Raw genomic sequence first — 22,194 nt, forward strand, 5'->3', positions numbered from 1 at the left:
CATTTAAATTACTTGCTTCTCATCTTCTAAACCCCTATTACAACCTTTATAGCCAATAATAAGAACATACTTCCTCGCAGTTCCTTGAGAAGACGACCCGAGGTTTGAATACTCGGTTAACAATTTTTAAAGGGGTTTGTTACTTGTGACACCCAACACGTTTGTATGAAAGGACTTTTGTTGGTTTAGAAGCTATACTTGCAACGAGGATTTATCCGCAAATTTCTAGACCACGCAAAAGTTCTCTCATCAAAATGGCGCCGTTGCCGGGGAACTGCTAACGTGTGCCTTATTATTGGTTATTGTAAATATTTTTCTTTTGCTTGTTTATTTATTTTTGTTTTTCCTTTTTATCTTTATTTGCTACTATGAACTCTCACCCCTCTCGCTTTGAGTTTGGTTCTAATATTGTTAAAGGAAATAGAAGTTACAGCAGGAATGTGTACCAAGGTCAGACCAATCAAGGATGGATGAAACCAAGAGGATCTAATCAACCCTTTTGGCAGCAACACCCTCCGAGATATCCTGGACAAAGACCATTCTACAGTGCATACCCAGCTGAAAGACATGGTGGACAACCTTGTAATTACCAACAAGCCCCACCCTGTGCATATAAACCATCCTTTTAACATAACCTCGAACCACTACACTCACAAGCTTCTCTTCACCATTCGCCACCATATGATCCTTCCTTACCCCAATACCAGTCCGATCGTTCCCAATCACCACCACTTTCCTTTGTATCATGTCCAAGTCCAGCAACCCGAGAAGCAGAGGATCGCCTAAAGGAAACAGTACATAAATTTCAAACAACCATTCAACAACTGGAGCAAGCGATAATTCAATGGGTTTCTAGGCGCTCAAATACACAAGGATTAGCCACAGCCCCATGTGGACAGCCCAATGAAGAGCAGAGCATGAAAGAATTGCCAGAAACTCCAGTGGACAAGACAGAGCATGAATTTGTACTAGAATAATTAGAAGAAGCTGTCATTGTTCAAGAAGAAGAGTTGGTTGAAGATCTAGGAGATGCTGAACTTCCATGGAAATCCAGAATTGAGGAAAACTCCGTCCAGGATGCTACAGTTGATGCTAAGGAGGATACTGTACAATCTCCAAGGCAAGTCGTTTATGAGGAATCAAACGGAATAATCCAACAAGCAAATTCCCTTGATGATGATAATCACAAGTCTAGCTCTCTTAGTGATGAACTTGCATCCGCAAGTGAATTCTCTAAGATAGAAGAATCTTCCCCAAGTGAATATGAAGATGATGCGGAGGTAGATTTCTCTCAACCTCCAATATATGACTCAATTGATGAGGAAGACATAGAAGACTTTGACCAGGACACAGATACAATTGAAGATCTTTACAAAGAAGTGGAGGAATTCACAGAAGAGCACAAGGAAACAGAACTTGCAGAACCACCAAAAACACCTATCCCAAGGCCATTACCACCTAATACAAGCTTCAAGTGGGTACAATCCTTAACTTATAATTTTACTTATTCACTTGAATATGGTTTGCTTGAAATAGATGGCCAGCTTAGAGCTCTCTGCGGCTTTAAGAGTAAGAGGGAAATGGCTCGTACTCAGAGCTGGTGCACAAGGTTCAATAAGGTTCCACGCTTCACCTCGAAGTACACGGGTTGGTATCATGCTCAATTGCATGGATCACGGAGAACGTTTAGTCACCACGGTGAGATTCTACCTTTTAAACCGCCCGGATGGAGACATGTAGATCAAGACGAAGGCGGATTTAAAAGCAAGGCTTGGAATCCTGGAGTTTATTCTGACATTTGTCATTCCGGGAGCCTAACAATATATTTGAAGCTGCTCGGAAGCTTTGCATGCCTAGTTTAAGACCCTGGAGGCTAGTGGCATTCCAAACACTGGTGGAGATTTTTAGACGAATTTAAACATAAGCCGCCATAACAGGATACTCCTCCAATGTCCAACTTAAGGACTTTAACTAAAAGTGCTAGGTGGGAGACAACCCACCATGGTATGGTCGCTTCTTTTTCAATTTATTTCTTGTTAATTGCTTTCATTTTTCCTTTTTCAATTTCAATTTATTAAACCTGGAATCATGCATCGCATTCATGTTAACCGTTGCATTCTGCATTTTTCATACATAAAAAAAAACAGGTGCACGACGCGACCGCATGGCCCATGCGATCGTGTCATATTGTGAGAAACACCACCCACGCGACCGCATGACCCACGCGGCCGCGTGGTATATATATATATATCGGCGTAAGGATCCAACGAACAGAAAGTTAGGCTGGAATCGTGCGGCCTTTGTGCGTTTCGCACAAATTGGCCCACGCGATCGCATGCCCCATGCGATCGCGTCACTTGCACAATACCAATCCCACGCGATCACGTGAGCGACGCGATTGCCTCGCATGGATTGCACATCACCCCAAAAGGAGACAGAGAGTTGCGCTAAAACGGCGCTGGAGTCGTGCGTTTAGCACGAATTCCAGCAACGCGATCGCGCGACCCACGCGATCGCGTCACCCTTCTTTCCCCCCTCTCATGCGATCGCGCGCCCCACGCGATCGCGTCACTCCCATTTTCACCCCAACCACGCGACCGCGTGCCCCACGCGGCCGCGTGGATTCGAAATTATAACCCCCCAGCCACGCGAACCCTATCAGTCGCGCAGCCCCCCACCCCCAACCCTCTTCTCCCTCTCTGCTTCTTCTTCCTCCAGCCACCACCCAGCACCACCGCGCCACCACCCAGACGCCACCGCCGTCCAGACATCGCTGCCGTAACCCCCTCCCCTCCCTTCTTCTCCCTTCTTCTTCTCTCCACCCCTCTCCACCACTGCCCTCCGCGACCACCGCCCACCACCGCCGGCCATCCAGCCGTGCCCCCCTCTCTCCGCCACCCACCCACAAACCCCCCTTCTTCTATCACTAACCCTAAACCCTCTCTCCGCCACTGCCCCCTCAGCCGCCACCGCGACGCCGTGCCCCGCCACCGCGCCAGACGCCGTCGCAGCCACCTTCTTCCCCGTTCCACCCCTCCCGCCTACCAGGTTCCGCAAAACGCAATCCCCTTTTATCCGTTCGTCGTTTTTCTGTAATTTTTTCCGTTTCTGTTCATCATTAGGATAGATAGATATGCATGCTGTAGTGGATTTTTAGGTTGTTAGGTAGCTTAGGCTGTGGTTAGTGGATCTAGGTCTGTTTACTTACACTGTTCTTGCTTATATTTTATCATAACTGCAATTCTGCTGTTCCTGTGACCTCGTTCATATGCTGTGATTTCTTGCAATTGCTGCTTGTTACTCTAAATTTTCCTGTTTCTATTCATTACTGGTAACTGCAGCAATTTTTTAATTCATATGAACTGCTATGATTGCTGTTTATTTTCCGGGACAATCCAATTTTAGCCGGAATGCTGCCCAAATCTTTTGTAAATTGTTTTCATTCATGTTTTAGTTTGGCATTTCTGATCTCTGTTTTACTCTACTTTACCCAAACCATTTCATGAATGCTATGGCAGACTTTTTTATCCTCTTTGATTTCCTGGTTCATAAACTGCATTTGTGATTCACTGATTCCAATCTTTGCTTTCTTTATTTCTATTCGAATCAATATCACCCTGTTTTCCTTGTTCGATTATGAGTACTTCTATTCTTACCTGTGAATCCTTGTTATATGGAATTTTTCTATGCCACTTACTTTAACCCGCACTTTACTAACTCACTAATTTTAATTTACTAATTTCTTTTTCAAATTCTAACCATACTAACCCTTTTAATCTCTTTTCTGATTATTTTCACTTTCCTCTAACTTTCTCACCATGGAATATTGATTATTTTTCCATTTAACATAAATTCAATCACATTTTATTTACTCATTTTTCTTATTCTATTTCTCCCTTGCCGCTTTGAGTTTCCTTTGTTTAATTGCCTATTTGCTTTCCTATTTTATCCATATCCTGGTTTTCTGTTTTTCAGGATGTCTGCCTCACAAAGGAAAGGAAAAGGCAAGGCTACTGGTAAGCGCAAGAGAGGAGATTCCTCCCAGTCCATCATTGCTCTAATACACAATTCTTCATGGCGGAAGAAGAACTTCACACAGTAGGAAAAAGCTGACCAGCTGCTCCCTGCGCATGATCCTATAAAATTTGCAAACCGGTACTGTGAGCTGAAGTACCCAGCTTTTGCAAACTCCAAAAATCTATACCTGGAGCGAACTCTAAAGATTCCAGAAGCACTCCAATAGTACACCACTGAGCAAATCAAGCAAAGGGGCTGGTTCTTTCTGAAAAGAACACTGACAGAGGTCAATTCATCTTGGGTATGGGAATTCTACTGCAACTACTATCTCACTACCCTAGATGCAGTGAACCTGAGAGGAAAATAAATTATGGTCACTGAGGAGGCCTTAGAGGACATTCTCCGGCTCCTAGCCAAGTCCGATCAGCCTGATGGTTATTCAAAGGCTGAGGAGGACATGCGTCAGATGCAGTTTGATTGGGATGCTGTAAAGGCACGGATAGCTCTCGACCCGACAGTCCCTTGGGAGATGGGTCAGGACACTACCATGCCTAGAGGGATCAAGAGAGCATACTTAAACGATGAGGCTCGGTTATGGCATCAGATCTTGAGTAATTATGTGATGCCGAGTACTCACGAGACGGAGATCCCGGCTGCTATGATCACCCTCCTTTGGTGTGTGCTGGAAGGTAAGGACCTTTATCTGCCACATTTCATTCGGCACTATATGGCCAGGGTCCACATTCGAGGCACCCTCCCTTTTCCATATCTCGTTACACAGCTTGGCCGTCGAGCTGATGTGTCATGGGAGGCTGCCGATGAGAGACCCCCAGTGGCGGATTGCAGGAAGATCATTCCGCACAGTCGGAACTTCTTAGCCCGGGGCCACAGACCACCACCATTCACTGCTACTGATGAGACAGCCCCACCGTCTACTTGACCCTCTTCCTCCACTGCTGCACCACCTACCCCTGCTACCACCACTGTACCTCCACCTGCTACAGAGCCCGTCTATCATCTGGTGCACCGCTTGTTTCGACGACTTGACCAGATGGAGCGTCGCAACAAGCGACGCTATGAGCACCTAAAGCTGATGATACGATCCGGCGACATCTCCTCCGAGCCTGACACACCATCCGAGGCATCTGAGGAGGAGGCGGATGCGCCCGAGGCAGAGACCTATCCCCAGGGAGAGGCAGCGCCGGCCACACCACAGGCAGCGGTCCCACATCAGATTGAGGCTGCGGATCTTGAGATCCCGATCCAGTCAGCACCTCCTCCATAGCAGCCAGACCCTCAGCCCACCACCACCACTGAGACTCCAGCTACCATCCCTCCCAGTGATGACACTCCTTCACACCTGGCTTGATTGAGCATCGGGGACGATGCTTCCTTTTAAGTGTGGGGAGGTCGCCATCTCTGGCGTTTATTTTGGTGAACCACTACATCTTTTTTCTTTTATTTTGGATATTTTTCTGTATTTTTCTTCTTACTGTTATTTTCTGAGTACTTATACATTGCTTTTATGTATTTTTACTCTATTTTCTGCATTTTGCATCTTTAGTTCATATTTTAGCCATTTAGTTTATTTTAGTTATTTAGTTTAGTTTGCAATTCTGATTTATTAGTGGATTAATTAGTATAGTTTACCCTTTTTTTTAGCATAAGATAGTATAGTTTAAATTGAAAAATATAAAAAGGAAGTAAGCTAGGAAATTGAACATATCAGATTTAAATCGATAAACCTTGTATATAGCATTACATGATGTAGTTAAGCTGACAACATTTCATCAAGGAGGAACATTAAAACTTTAAAAGCTACCCTAAATAATTTTTTTATGAGAATAATGGGAATTTTTAACTAAACCTGCATAACCTATATGAATGATATATGATGCTTGAGTTAGAGAACACACAGCCTGTGAGTCTTGAGCTTAATTGTATGGTTGCATTCAAACCATAATTTCATTTTTGTGTGTTTCATTTCTTTTTATTCTGATGTTCTTTCCTTTGCTTTAATCTATATGTCCAATTATAGAATATAGAGTAGATACATACCAAGAGAATGATTGAGGCCATCATTTGATTTTAGCTCACTTACCCCAAATTAGCTTACCTTTTACATCACCCTTGTTAGCCCCCTGAAGCCTTTTAAAACCCCTTTATTCTATTTAGCCAAATTACTAGCCTTAAGTAGAAAAATAAAAGAAAATCCCAAGTGAATCCTTGGTTAGCTTAAGATAGAAAATCATGAATAGAGTTAAATGTAGGAAACATTTTGGGAACATGAATGATAGAAACAAAAAGGTAGAGAAGTTAAAAGAAATAAAATAAATTTGGGAAGCATGCTCATGAGAAAATCAAAGTGATTTAATTGCCATGTGCCTTGAAAAAAAATTTAAAAAAATTTTTTTTTTCAGCATTTAATAAAAGGGGATACAAAAGAAATTCCCCAATGCAAAATAAAAGCAATGCACATGGAATAAAAAAATAAAATAAAAAGTGAAACATAAGCATGTAACAATAAGTGGGATAATATGGGAAAATAGGTAAAGAGATTTTGTTTTACTAAATATGTATGTTAGGTGAGATCTTAGTCTAATTAAGGATTCACATATTAGCTCACTTGACCCTATACATAAATCCTTACCTTTACCTTGACCACATTACAACCTCAATTAAAGACCCATGACTTTTTGGTATGACTATATTCTATAATTGTTGATTGGTTAGATGAAGAACAAAGCTATAGAAAGCAAGAATAAAAAGAAAAATAGAGTGAATAAACCCAATAAACACTGAGTGACTAGAGAGTAAACACAAAATCCAGTGAGGGTTCAATAACTCATCAACATATATCTATACTTAATTTACTAATTGTTTTGCAAGTTTGTAAAATGTTTTCTTTCCCATCTCATTTGCTAAAATGCTTTATTATTTAAGGGTTGGCTATATATATATACATGACTCCTTGAGAATGTAAATTAACTTGGCTACATGTAAGCTTTATATATGAGTGAATAAATTAGAGTTGCATGATGCATCATTCATTTAGGTAGTTGCATTTAAATTAGGTTGCATTGCATGACATTCCATCACTTTAACCTTAATTATTTACCTTGGATTTAGCATGAGGACATGCTAGTGTTTAAGTGTGGGGAGGTTGAAAAACCCATATTTCATGAGTTCTTTTGTGCTTAATTTGAGTGATTTATACAATCCTTCACCTACTTATTCACATTAATTGCATGGTTTTACTTTCCCTTCCTTATTATGTCATATTGTGAAAAACATGTTTCCTAAGCTTTAAAAATTAATTATTTTAATTACCTTTATTTCCATTCGATGCCGTGATTAGTGTGTTGAAGTAGTTTCAGATTTTCTAAGGCAGAATGACTTAAAGGACGGAAAAGGAAACATACAAAAATGGAAGGAGAAGGCAAAACAGAGCTTTAAGGAAACTGGTATTCACGCGATCGCATGGACGACGCGATCGCGTGCCAGAAGCGAAGATGCAGCGACGCGGCCGCATGACTGACGCGACCGCGCGCCTTAAGCAGAACGCACATGACGCGGTCGCATGACTGACGCGACCGCGTGGCAAGAAAAAGCTTCGAATGACGCGACCGCGTGACCCACGCGGACGCATGACAGAGACCACGTATCAGAATTTGCAGAAAACGCTCATAACAATTTCTGAAGCCCTTTTTAGCCCAGATCCAAGTACAGACAGCATAGACCAGATGTTATAAAGTGTGGGAATGCACCCATTCAAAGGGAGCTCGCATATATTTTACTTTTCAATGATTTAGATTTAGTTGAGAGGGAGATCTTCTCCTCTCTCTCTTTTAGGATTAGGATTTATGATTTCTTCTTGCTTTAAGAGTGACTCTCAATCCAGGTTTTACGTTCCTTTGTTTTAGCTTCCTTTTACTTTTATTTATTCCAGCACATGAATTGATCAGTGAATTTATGAATTTCTTCCATGTTATAGATTGTTATCTGAATTAATAATATTTGAGGTATTTTCAGTTTATGATTGTTCTCTTTGATTTAAGTTACCATTGCTTCCCATATAAGGATATTTTTATTATTCCAACAATTTTACTTTTTCCCCTTTTGGTCCTGGTTAAGAATTCAGTAACTCAACAGTTATTAAACTCAACATAATTGATAATTGTTATCTTGCTAATTGAGCTGAACTTAAGTAATCCCAACCTTTTCTTAGGAAATAAATAGGATTCGAAGGTCAATTTAATTAGTCTCTTGACTTTCCATTGCCCTAGTACAGGTTGATCAAGTGGAGTTTAGATTCAACTTTCATTATAGTTATGAGAAATAACTACGTTGGACCTCCAACTTCTCTTACCTTACCAAAAGTCTGCTTTACAGTATTTATTTATTTTAATTGCCATTTACTTTACTTGTCATTTAAATTACTTGCTTCTCATCTTCTAAACCCCTATTACAACCTTTATAGCCAATAATAAGAACATACTTCCTCGCAGTTCCTTGAGAAGACGACCCGAGGTTTGAATACTCGGTTAACAATTTTTAAAGGGGTTTGTTACTTGTGACACCCAACACATTTGTATGAAAGGACTTTTGTTGGTTTAGAAGCTATACTTGCAACGAGGATTTATCCGCAAATTTCTAGACCACGCAAAAGTTCTCTCATCAGTATCCAAGCTCTCATTGGCTTATGTGTCAAGCCACTTCTTAGCTTCGTCTCGTACAGCAAATGGGAAGAGAAGTAGCTTGTAGACGTCAGGATGAACTCCATTAGTCTTTACAGTATCACAAATCTGTAGAAAATTAGATATGAACAAGTTTGGGTCTTCCTGCGGGAGTTCGTGAAACTGGCAATTTTGTTGTACTAGAGAAATCAACTGAGACTTCAGCTCAAAGTTGTTAGCAGCCACAAGGGGGTACAACAATGCTATTTCCATAGAAATCAAGGCTAGGATCAGTGTATGAGCCAAGTGTTCCCCTTGGTTGTTCAGGCATATTAGGAGGATTAACAACATTGGCATTAACCGCATTGTTGTTATTAAGCTCCATAGTAGATTCTTCAACTTCCTTATCAAAGTTGTTCCTGAGGTTCTTAGTAGCTTTATAAGGTCTAGCCTGCTGTAAACACCTTTTCAAGATCTTCGCAATCTCAAGATTAAAGTCAAGAAGAGGTTCTTTGTTTCTGTTCCTACTCATAAACAAATAGAAAACAAAGAAAAGGTGAAAATCTCTATGTCAGAGTGCAGAGAATTCCTAGTGAGGTAACCTGTGTAAAAGAAATAAAATAAAATAACTAAATGAATTATATAGCAAATTCAAACAACTAATACAAAAAATGGAACACAAAATTTTGAATATAAATAAAAAAATATAACAAGGAAAAAAATAAAAAACTAAGGAGACACCAAACTTAAATTCAGAAATTACAAGAAAAATTTTAAACAAAATAACACTAAATTTTCAAAAAAAAATTAGAGAACAAGAACAAATAAAAACTAAAATTAAGAACGCCTAATCTAAGCAATCAAACAATGGTTAGTTGTCAATCACAGTCAATCCCTGGCAACAGTGCCAAAAACTTGGTGCAAAATTTAGAAAACCCACAAACTAACCGGCAAGTGCACCGGTTTGTACCAAGTAATACCTCAGGTGAGTGAGGGTCGATCCCACGAAGATTGATGGACCAAGCAACAATAGTTGAGTGATTCACTTAGTCAGACAAATAGAAAATAGTGTTACATGTTCAAAAGCATTAAGCAGAAATTCAGGAATTAAGAAAGCAAACCGTAGATTTGGTGTGAAAGATATATGAGAGAAACATTAAGGTTTCAGAGATATTTATTTTTCCGGATTAATGGTTCTTACCAAATACTTTAATCATGCAAGATTCAATTCATGGCAAACTTTAATTAATTAAACCCTAATTCCTTAGTGATTTAATATCCTCTAATATAATCAACCGCCAATTCCTTGGTCACTTGAATTAGATTAAAGGTTTAGATCCAATTCAAGTTTATTAGCCACATAAACCCTAATTATCCAAATATAAAATGATTATATATCACATATCATGTTAAGTCTAGGCAATTAGAGATTTAGGAGGAATTACTTTCAATCTATTATTCAAGTGAGTTAACTTTTTTAAGAATCAATAAGAATTCATGTAAAAAAAAGCTATCTTCCAATATACTAAAATTCATAAGATGAAGAACGAAAGCAATCCTTGAATATAAATCAGTGCATTGATTGAAAGTATAATTATAATAATATTAATTCATAGAATAAACAAAGCTCCTAACCTTAATAATGGAGGTTTAGTTGCTCATGGAGAAAATAAACCCTAGCAGAGAAAAAGTGTGTAAAGTGCGAAAGAGGAGAAGAAGAAATCCTAGGCCAAGATCTCTTTTTCTTTTATATCTAATCCTAATTAATGTAAAATATATTTTTCTAAAACTTAAAATATCTTTTCTTAATTAAAAATTAAATTCTAAACCTAATTAAATCAAACAGAATAAAAAAAGATCACACTGAAAACCTTCTTTTTCAGCATACTGGCGCCAAACTTGAGATTCTAGCATTTGGCACTATGTATGCAGCAAGTACGCACACTTTTCCACGTTTCTAGGACCAAACTTGAGATTCTGGCGTTTGGCGCCAACATGGAAGTGGAGAATTTGTGTTCTGGTGCCAAACTTCAGACTGGTGGCGTTTGGTGGCGTTTGGCATTGTAGTACTAGAGGCAAAGTATAGACTATTATATATCGTTAGAAAGCTCCGAAAGTTGGCTTTCCAGTGCCACTAAAATGGCATCAATTGGACCTTTGTAGCTCAAGTTATGCTTGTTGGAGTTTGTGGAGGTCAGAGTTGACAACATCCACAAATTCTCTTTGTATTTTGCCAAACTCGCTCGAATGCCACCTATAATAAATCAAATTGCAAAACAACTCAAACTAGAATTCATGGTGGCTTAAAACACCTAATTCTTGATTTAATTCAATGATTTCACATACAAATTCACTAATAAAAGATAAAAAGATGCTCACGCATCAGTTTTCCATGGTTCTACCAAAACCTTGGCCGAACATCTTAAATAAGTCGACTTCATTAGCTTTTTCTTCTTCTTTGGAGGTAGTTATCATCTGCTCCAATTTTACTTAAAGAGCTTCATTTTTTTCTTTAGCATTTTTTAATTATTCTTTTAGGTTTTCAACTTCATTTTAACATCTAGTTTTCCTTCTCTTTTTCATTTTCTTCAACTTGTCTAAAGTTGTTTTTAGTTATTCTTCAATCTCTTGATTTTTCTTCTTTATCTCATCCAGTTTTTCTTTTCTTCTCCTTCTTTTTGTGTTAATATTTTCCTATTCTACTAATATACACATCAACTTTGCTCCAATGACCTGCACATTCTATAACTTGGATATTCGGTTATCACATTTTCCATATATATGTTATAATATAGTTATTTTGATAATTTATCTGTAAGTATTGATTTACTCCAACTCAGCCCACCTTCTACTAGTTTGACATCAACTAGAAATTGTCTGAATTCATCTACCATAGCCGTGAAATGAAAATGTTCACACCATATGGATATTAGATCTTCATCTCCATCGTATCCATGTAGTTTTTTTTTATTGTTATATACGACTATCACATCATCTACTGTGACATGTGTCTTTCTCTTTTTTATCTACCATTTCAATTTTCTTTTTGTTTATGTTAATTAGCTTTTTTTGAGCATCTCCCTGGTTTACCTTGGCACCATTATCCTTCACCACCACACTTGGCGAGCTTTTTCTTTTGGCATTTCTCTTCTTGAAGAATGCCTTTAGGCTTGTTGGGTTCAGTTTGTGAGATTTCTCACTTGCAACACATTTCAACTATTACACAATTTTTTCCTCTCTATACCTATGTGGTCTTCTTTTGCTTCTCTATCTTTACATCTAGAATTTGATTCGGCTCACGTTATTAATATAGAGAAAAGTTTTCATGAAGGTATTCATCTAGATAAAATGGATATTTGTCCTCTATGCTTCTCACCTTAAAGAAAATTTCTTGGAAGTCTTAAATAACAACCTATAGAGAGAAAAAATTAATTGCTCATGATTTCTATTCAAGTTTATCGACACACCCCTTTAAACATCTTTGGTTTGAAACAACATAAAAAAATAGACCTAAGGAGGGTTTATGATGTATGAGCATTTTTAGTTGTTTTTTTTTAGTATTTCTTTCAATAAAATTAGTGAATTTCTTGTTATAATTGAGATTTTTAGTGCCTTAATTAATGTTTTCTGAAGTTGCTTTGAACCTTGATATGTGTAGGAAAATATTGAAAATGAGCGGGAACAAGGATGAAATAAAGCAAGCAAGAGGAACACTCAAGAGTAAGAGAAGGAGGAAGCAAACAGAGAGCTCTCTGGACCAAGAATGCAATAATGAAAGCTCCTGGATATATTGAGGAAAGCCATGCATTATATGCATAGAGTGGTGCATATAACGTACCAAAATTGTCCAACTCCATTGGCCAAACAAGGCCTATGCATTATACGCATAGCATTTGGCGTATATACGCTAAAATCTGACCTCTTCATACTCCAACGAGCATAACTTGAGTTAGGGAGGTCCAAATAAAGCTTAGCAGCGTTAGAAAGCTAACATCCAGTACTTTCCAATGATATACAATAGTCTATAGTCAATATACGTCTAAGACAGACTCTTCCTAGATTGAAGGAAGCCACGAACAAAGCCAAAGTGCACCATCCAGAGACCAATTTTTCCTTGTGTATATACGCCACTCCATGCGTATAACGCATAGCCCAAGCGGAGACCAAGAATCCCAAATTGAAGGCCTTGCGTATAATGCAAGAAGCATGCGTATAAGGCATGGCATTGGCACAACTCCCAAGACTTTGGATACTTCACAATCCTTTATAATCCTTCACTAATCTCTCCAACTTCAAGTGTTTTATTCGCCCAAGATTTAGTTTCAAGCCCATGATTTCAACTAAACCAGGCACTAAGTTTTTAATTTTAATTACAAGGAAGATCACTAGTTAATTAAGAGTCATTAAAAAAAGATTTTATTTGAATTAGAATTAATTCTACTTTGATTAATTTTGAATTCTGAAATTAGTTTTAGGGTTAGTATTTAAAGGAAAGGAGTCACACATGTTCTCTTCTCTCTTCTTTTGGCCATTTTTCGATTCAGAACCTTGGTTTTTCATTCTACCATGAGTAATTAATCTCCTCCGTCAAGGTTAGGAGCTATATTTATTTTGATGGATTAATATTATTGTTTTTCTATTAATGCATTGATGTTCTATTCAAGAAGTGAGTTTCGTTCTTCATCCTAAGGGTTAGAGTATATTGAAAAATAACTTTAATTTGAATTGAATTCCTCTATTATCTTGGAAGAGTTAATATTTGGAATTAAGCTAGAAACTCTTTCTCATGATTCTTTGAGTGTCCAAGACTAAATTTAATAAGTGACATAAAATAATTAGGGTTGGTTTTTAAAAATGTGTGGCTTTAAATTAGAAACTGTGCTTAAACTCTTTTCATAGTTAATTGATCAAGGAATTAATGGTTGTAAGAGGTACTGATTGTGTGAGGTCTAATTATTGTCAGAGTATTGGTGAGGCTTGAGTAGGTATATTGTGCTATAATGGTACTGAGTTGTGTTAGTGTGGGAACTGATTCATAATTCGAGATGGTGTTGTGATAGGTGGTGTGGGATTTGGTGATTGGGAAAGTAATGGTGTGGATGAGTTAGGTAGTAGTTGTTGTGTTGATGTTGGGGTATGCTGCTGTAATGGTTGATTTAAAGTCTTAGATAAGGCTAGCTATGGTAAGTGATTTTGTATAAGGTTTATGAGGACTATTGTCTTGAGGCTGAATATCATCTAATAGAAATTTGCCACTCTTGAATGGAAACTAATTTTCATCAAAAACTACATTCCTTATGATAACGGTTTTGCTATTTGTTGTCAAGCACTTGTACCCTTTTATGGACTGAGCTATATCTTGTGAAGACACAAGGAGATTACCTAAATTCAAGCTTATGTTTGTTATATGGCCTTAGATATGAAAAAAAAAGTAGCCAAATACTCTAAGACTAATGTAATCTGGCTTTCTTCCAAATAGCATCTCAGTGGATGACTTATTGTCTAGTATTGCAGTTGGTAATTGATTGATCAAATTAGCAACAGATGTTACTTAAAACCCCTCCCCAGAATTCGATTGGCATTCCAGCTCTAGCCAACATTCACCGCCCTTTCCAACTACATGTATGTGTTTTCATTCTGGATTCCCATTTTGCTGTTGCACATGAGGATATGAAAACCTATGAATAATCCCTTTAGCCTGTGAATTCTTAAACAAACTCACATATTCAGCAACATTATCATTTTGCATCATCTTTATTTTAGTGTTTAGTTGTAATTTAACCATCTTTTAAAAAGCTTTAAACACTAATTTGACAAAATAGAAATTTCCATTAAAATCATGCATAGGGACAAGACTTTATATGTTAGAATACACAAGTTGTAGTGATGCAATATAAACAGAAGAAAAAACTGGGAAAGCTAATTAATGGAATCTTCTGATACAACAAGCTGCACACACTGATTTATTTTTAACAAACTGAATATTACAAGACTTAATTAAGAATAACAGATACTACATTATTTAAAGTTTGTGCTAATCTATGATGCCATAACAAGACTTGATCACCGCATAATATAGATTAGACATAGGCAGCTTTACTTATTGAAGGAGTGAAATTGACAAACGTGTATATCTCTCTTTTAATAATGTATGTGACTACTAATACCTTACTAAATTAGCTATAAAATTCACTACTAGAAAACTAGTTATTACAGACGGATATTTCCGACGGATTTTATCCCACGGAAATACAGACGAAATTTCAGAGGGATTTTTTGTCAGAAAACAAAAAAAATGAATTAACATAAATTACAGATGGAAAAGAGAATCCGTCGATAATTCTGTCAGAAAAATTATTTTTTTCATGGAAAATGGTTACAGACGGAAAATCTGTCTGTATTCCATCTGTAATTAAATAAACAAAAATGCTATGTTTTATTAAATTATTACAGACAGAAAATCCATCTGTAATTTAAAATTTTCCGTCGGAAAATTTTAATTTAAACCTAATTTCATCCCCACCCTATCGAGCCCCTTTCACACACACATACAAAACGAGTTGTTCCTCTCTCCTTCGACAAGCTTCTCCATCGAGCTTCTTCTCCTCCTTTCCTCACTCACAGCGCCACCGCCGTCACCCTAACCACCGCAACTACCTTCTCCTTCTTCTCTTCTCTTTTAAATATTAAACCAGTAGAACACAGCCTCTGTCTCTCTCTTTCTTTCTCGTTCGCAGAACAAATCAAGCTCAAGCTCCTGTTCTCTTCGTCTTATGTGAGCTCCAGCATGCCGCCACCTGTAGCAGCGTCTGTCCCCACCACTGCCGCACCTCTCTCTCTCCTTTTATCCCCACTCAGTTCTGGCTCGCATATCTTCTCAGCGCCGCAGCCATCATCTCCTCCAGTCAATGCTTCCAGGTTTTGGTTCAAAATTCTTTTAATTTCTATTAAGTTCAATTAATTTTGTTTAGTTAGTTTGATTTTAGTAATTAGTTTAGTTAGATTTGTTTTCTAATTAGTGGATTTTTAGGATTTGATTAGATAAGGTTTAGTTAGATTTGTTTTTTTCTGATTTTAGTAATTTGTTTGATTTAAAATTTGTTGTTGAAACTTTTTTTCTCATGATTTTTCAATTTTTGGTGTTTCCTTTCACTGCACTATCTTTTTTTCTTTTGCTGCTGCTTCTTGGTGATAGTGATCCTTCTAAGAAAACACGATTATAGATTTTTCTTTCCCTGGTCAGGTGAGTAATGGCATGGCAGGTTAAATTCAGGCTTTGAAAGTAAAAAATTGTGCTGGAATTATGGGTTATGAAACAAGGATCTCATCTTTTGATAGGTTGTTGGTATTGAAGGGCATAATCCTAGTGGGCATTGCTTAGTTGCATCTAAATTGGTAGATTCTATACCACCTACCTCTGTTGCTGATGATAAGGATTTGAATCCAGCAAAGAAGCTAGCTATTGATAAAAGTCAACCAATTGATATTACTTCTAAAAAGACAGAGTTGCCCATGGTATTTACTCTACTTGTTTCTTAGTCATTGGCTCTGTTATAAAATTATATTATGCACTAGGTTCCATTTTTGGTATTTTGGTAAAATTTTATAGATTTTTACTATAGTTTCTTTTTTAACAATGACAAATTACTAACATCTTAATTAGCCATGCCAAAGTATGGTTATAAGGCAGTCATGTGAAGCAAAACCTTGTAGCTGTTTATTTACTTGCATTTTGACGCATATTATAGATTTTAAAAGATCTCATCTTCTTTTTAAAAATAATTTTGTGATAATATGAAGAATATTTCTGTTAATAATTTGTATTATACACATGATCTTGGTGCTTAACAGATTATTGCAGCAGGCCCTTTTACAACAATAGACAATTTATTTTTTGAGCCCCTTGTAGAATTTAGTGGCGAGATACCGAATTCTTTAGGAGGCCTCAAGAACCTGAATTATTTGTAAGTTACTTATATTACAGATTCTAACTGTTCAAAGTATTGTGTTTGATACTTCTTTCTATTCGGACTTATGAAATTTGGTTTCTTACTCCATTTAATGTGTTCTTGTTGGTGCTAGGCAGTTGAATAATAACAGGCTTCAGGACTGTGTCCTCAGTCTTTAAGCAACATAGAAGGTTTAACACTTGTGTAGGTCTTTGTAACCTTGGCATTAATGTTATCTTTTCCTTATAAAACTAATGATTTCTAGGTATAAAATTGAATACTAACTGTGATGAATTGAAAAATATATGTAGAGACCTCTCCTACAATAATCTGAGTGGTTCCTTGCCAAGAATACCAGCAAGAACATTAAAGTAAGATCATTTAGCGTTTCTAGTTAAATGTTGACTTTAGCTCTTTTATTGATGCATGAATAGATAAATGATATTAGCTTATACCTTTCAGTTTAGTGCTTCAAACAAATCAAGAGCTTGATCATGATGAAAAGCTAAGTTTCTGACATCAGATGGGTTCACCTGTGGCCAATTCTCCACCTAGTAGGTTTCTAAGCTATTGAATATCCTTAATGATGTTGGTATCTCTAGCTACCACCGCTTTGATTTACACTATTGATTGTTATTATTATTACCTTTATTATTTAAGCTTTTTGTACTTATTATTTTCGACTCCTCTGTTTCGGACTCACTCATCACTATCATTGTTGATTACTAGTGTCTGTGTGTGCTTAATTAACAGATAGGGTGATAGTCGTCTACAGAGATCAGAGGATCATTGGTGCAAACTGCAAAGTGATAGATGGCGAGGTCATTTAAAAAGTGCATGATGCTTTGTTGTACCGGCAAGATTTCCTCGGTATGCTACTTAATTATTATTACTCTTAAAATCTTGAACACGTTCTATTTTTCAGCTTCCAAAATCATACTATCATATCATATATTAGCTTCTGCATAATATATACTAGTTGATTGAAACAATAGTCCTTCTTGTGCTTAATAATGCTCTTATAGTACAATACAACTAACTAGGGTAGATTTCAACTAGTTTGCCTCTATATGTATATATGCCTAATTTACAATACTAATTGAACCTCTAAATTAAACCCACTATTGATATAATAAAGTTCAATTATTATTAAACTAAATATGTAATTATTTATGTTAGTCAGTCCCAACATTAAACTAAGTATGCAAACCTAGCATTCTACGTGTGCATGCAATTTAAATTATTTTGTATTATTCAATATATAGTAGGATTTTCTTTCAATTTATCATTTTATTAATATTCACATGGAAAGGTTAGCTAATTGCTGTAATCAAGTTTCTAATTTCTCAAGATATCCACAAGGAAAATGACAGGTTAGGAAGATTAGAATATGCAATTCTGCTACGCATACTTATTATATGGTATATACTTCTGATTTTATGTTTACATACCAATACCATCAGGTTATTGATTTCACTTTACACATTTTGACGTATTAACTTGGTTCTAATCTAACTTTAGGTTGATATATGGGAGCAAAGGATAGTGTTTGGATCTCGGGCAAAGAACCTTAAAGATCTAATGCTTGCAGAAGAAGCACCTACACCATTGCAATTCAGCAAAAAGAGATCACGCTCTGGTTCTTTAAAAATTGTTAAAAGGGATTCTTGCTCCATCAAATTGGTAAGACTAAGCTCCACTCCTGCCTCTTCCAATTTTAAACTTAAATCATTCTATTGGTGATACGTCCCTCAAATTGGGTTGCAATATGCCTTAAATATCTCATCGTCATGATATTGTATTGAAGCCAGAAATTGTCCATAGGAGGTCCAGCAGAAAAAATAGTATCTGCATTTCATTCGGTGCTCACTGAACAATCCATTTAAGATGCAGAGATGAGTAAATCCAAGTCTGCTATTCAACACATGAAAAATATGGAAAGCGATGTTGACATTGCGTGCTCTATTGGTAAGCATACAGCAGAACAGAGTAGCACCTTTAGCATGGAAGTTGGGATTTTATTATTGACTTTTATAAATTGTTTTAGCAAAGGATCCTAAGCGAAAGCCTTTGTCAAAGGAGTTACAGAAGGAAGAGAATACCTTGAAACAGTGCGTAGAGAAGCTTAAATTAGTTGAAGCAAATAGAGTTGTACTTGTCTCTCATTTAAAAGAAGCTTTGCATGAGCAGGTAAATTTTGATGCTGTTCAATGTACTTGATAGTTTTCTTTATGATTCATGCAGTTTTGTTCCTAACTGCGTCTTGTTGCTGTTGCTTGTGGATACTTGTACCAAGAAGCGGACCTTGATTATCAAGGTTACCAGGAAGTTTCTGTACCTTTATTATTTTGTTGAAAGCTTGTTATTATCCCCTTTCTTTGAAATTCTTACTTTTGATAATTCTTTTCAGTATGATTTTACCTGTTGCTATGCAAGGCATCTATTCTTGAGTCATACTCTTGACCTTTTCAATCTTAAAGAGTTTTCCTCTTTTTTCCTCCTGGTTTAAATTTAGATAAGCTGTGTTCTTTGGAGTCCTGTTTTCTAATTTGAATTTTAATCTACACATGCCAACTGTTTCTCTTTGGTAGATTCTAATCATGAAATTTCCAAGTTATTGCAGAGAGCAGGCTTCTAGTACATCTAGCAAAGCAGTGTCTGGTGACATGTCCAGTGATGAAAAAAAATCAGGTATGCAGTATGAGCAGTAATTGCTTTTCTCCTTATTATTTATTTAATAGTATCAAATAACTGTGGTATTGAAATTAGTCAATATTTAAAATATCTTTTGCCCATTCTTTCAGAGACAGATTTCTACTAGAGCTTTAATGCCCCCTCCTCGCCCCTCAAACAAGAAGCTGTCAAGGTGTAAATATATCAACCATTTTAAAATATCCCCATTTTAAAATGGTGAATCTTATGATAACTATGAACATGGTTATGACAACACTTAAAAAGTATAGTTTTTAACTTGCCCTTCCAGTTTTTTTCCCTCTTTCCATCATGAATATTTTGTTTGATTCGCTTTTGTAATAGTATGAAACTGCATAAACTCTTTCAGTGTCATCGTCTTCATTAATGGTGCGAATGGAGCAAGTCAGAAGAGAACGAGCCACCAATGATGGCAGCATGCGTTCAAGTCTGCTACCCATCTCACTGTGTTGCTTTGGAAGCTTAGATGCAATCTCATAAGCTGACATGCCTAACGAACTCTCTGCCTTTGATATGATCTCAAACAAGTTCATATCAATAGCAGCGTTCAAGATTGCAGGAAACACCTAAGCAAATGCGAACGAAGCAGCTTTGGTGAAAGCATCATCGTACTCCTCCTTGGTGGTTGAACTCATCATATTCATATATGCTACCTACTTTAATTATTAGTCTTTAATTAACCAACTCTAATTTAGTGTATGTAGTAGTCAGTAGTCCCTCATCATATATATATATATATATATATATATATATATATATATCATGCTAAGAGATTTCTTATTCCATAAGATTTGACTACATGCTCTTTTAATTAAATATTTATTTGTGATGAATTATAGTTGATGTATCAACACACTTTAATGTATGATTGTTACCTAATATTATAATTGATGTATTAATACACTTTGTTTATGTTTTGAATTATATTAACTTGCTTGTTTATAGTACTTTTCTTTTAGTTTGATAATACGATGAATTTGTTTATTTTTTGAAATATTATAAATATTCGAATATAAATTAGATAAAAATTTGTATTAAATTTATATTTATTTTGTATGAAAACAAGTTTATTTTGCAATTAGAAAAATAAAAAAATTTTATTTTATCTTACTGACGGATTTACAGACGGATTTTCTGTCTGTAATCAGAACGTGAGATGATTTTCCAAAGTTCAAATTACAGACGGAAAATCCGTCTGTAATTACAGACGGAAAATCCATCGGAAAGTTCGTCGCCTTTGGAAAATGGATAGAAAATTTACAGAGGAAAAATCCGTCGGTAACTGGTAAAAATCCATCTGTAATTTTTCGACGGAAAAAAATCCGTCGGTAAATAATTTCCGACGGGGCTTTTACAGAGGGACAAAATCTGTCGATAATTTCGTCAGTAACCAAAAATCCGTCTGTAATAAAGACCAAATCCGTCTATAAATCTGTCTGTATTAATCAATTTTCTAGTTGTGATTCGTTTTTTTTTTGTTAGCAGGAAATAAAGGAACACAGAAAATAATAAATACAAAAATCTATTTGGTTATGAAAAAAATTATAAAAATAGATGATTTGTATACATGTTTTGGTTTTTTCAGCAGAAGCAAAACTAAGCCACATAAATATTTGCCTTACTACTTTTTCATACTATCACTACCAATTGCCAACTGCCAGAACTTTTTTCTATATATATTTTCGTTTTAAATATTCTAAAAAAATTTATAATTTCATCAAATTTTAATTAAATCTTTATAATTTTAAAATTTGTAATTATATTTTTATATTAAATAAAATTTTTCAATTAGGTCAGTTAATTTCAAACTTTTTAGAAAAATAAAGATTTCCTAGAACATTTGTTTTTGTCTTTAATATTACATGAATTATAGAATATTTTTAAAATAAATATTCTAGACTTATGACAAATAAAAATCTAACAACAAATTTTTGTCTAATATAGATACTTAAGTAAAAACGCTAAAACTATGAAAATTAATAAAATAATTAAACATTGAATTTTTCTGTATTTTTTGAAAGTAAACACAATCAAAATCAAACTAGAGATATAAATATTTATCTTATTACCACCTTATTTTTTTTATTATACCTTTTAATCCGATTAATCAATTAATTTATCGTAAATTTAAACTCTTTTAAAAATTATCATTAGTTAATAAATTATTATATATATAAAATTAAATTTAAAATTTTTAAAATTTACTTGAACGAACTAGTTAAATAACTACAAGATCTATCCATTCAAATTGGTTATTATCACGTAATATATATCACCACTATCAGCCACCAGTCAATGTTTTTATATTTTTTTATTTTTACATCTTGATTCACAACCAAATATAATAAAGAGTTTTTTTCTTTATTTTATGTTTCATCCAAACCTACTACAAAGAAATGAAATGCATTGTAATACTAACGTTATTATTATGATGGGAAGGAAGAAAAGTATAACAAAGTCATGACACTAACGTTAACGTTATTATTATTATTACTACCCAAAAAAAATAACAAAGTCATGACATGAAATGATGAGCAAGTATGTCGACATATATAATCCATGCTTGGTTAGTCAAAGTTCAAAGCTTCACTCATGGGAATCGGCTTCTCCACCAACCATCAACTAGAATTGTAGATTGACCACGTCATCACATTATCACACATTCAATCACTGAATTTAAAAAATTTAATGAGTAGAGACAACACTACAAAAGAGGCGGGAAATAGCGCCTGTTTTTTTCTTGATTCGCGGCGGTTTTAAACCGCCGCAAAATCAAGTGCCGGCGGTTAATAGAATCGCCATGGATATGGGTGCCGGGACTGGGTTTGGCGGCGGTTTTC

At 35.9% G+C, this 22,194-nt stretch overlaps 1 long non-coding RNA gene across 1 annotated transcript; it reads left to right on the plus strand.

Moving 5' to 3' along the window:
- Positions 1 to 16,797: 16,797 nt before the first annotated feature.
- On the plus strand, positions 16,798 to 17,192 carry LOC112779513 (uncharacterized). Its single transcript, XR_003190734.3, has 3 exons — positions 16,798 to 16,846; positions 16,954 to 17,013; positions 17,105 to 17,192. It is a non-coding gene; the product is annotated as an uncharacterized lncRNA (long non-coding RNA).
- The last annotated feature ends 5,002 nt before the right edge of the window (positions 17,193 to 22,194 follow it).

This window comes from Arachis hypogaea, chromosome 19 (genome assembly GCF_003086295.3).
Source record: "Arachis hypogaea cultivar Tifrunner chromosome 19, arahy.Tifrunner.gnm2.J5K5, whole genome shotgun sequence".
Lineage (NCBI taxonomy): Eukaryota > Viridiplantae > Streptophyta > Magnoliopsida > Fabales > Fabaceae > Arachis > Arachis hypogaea.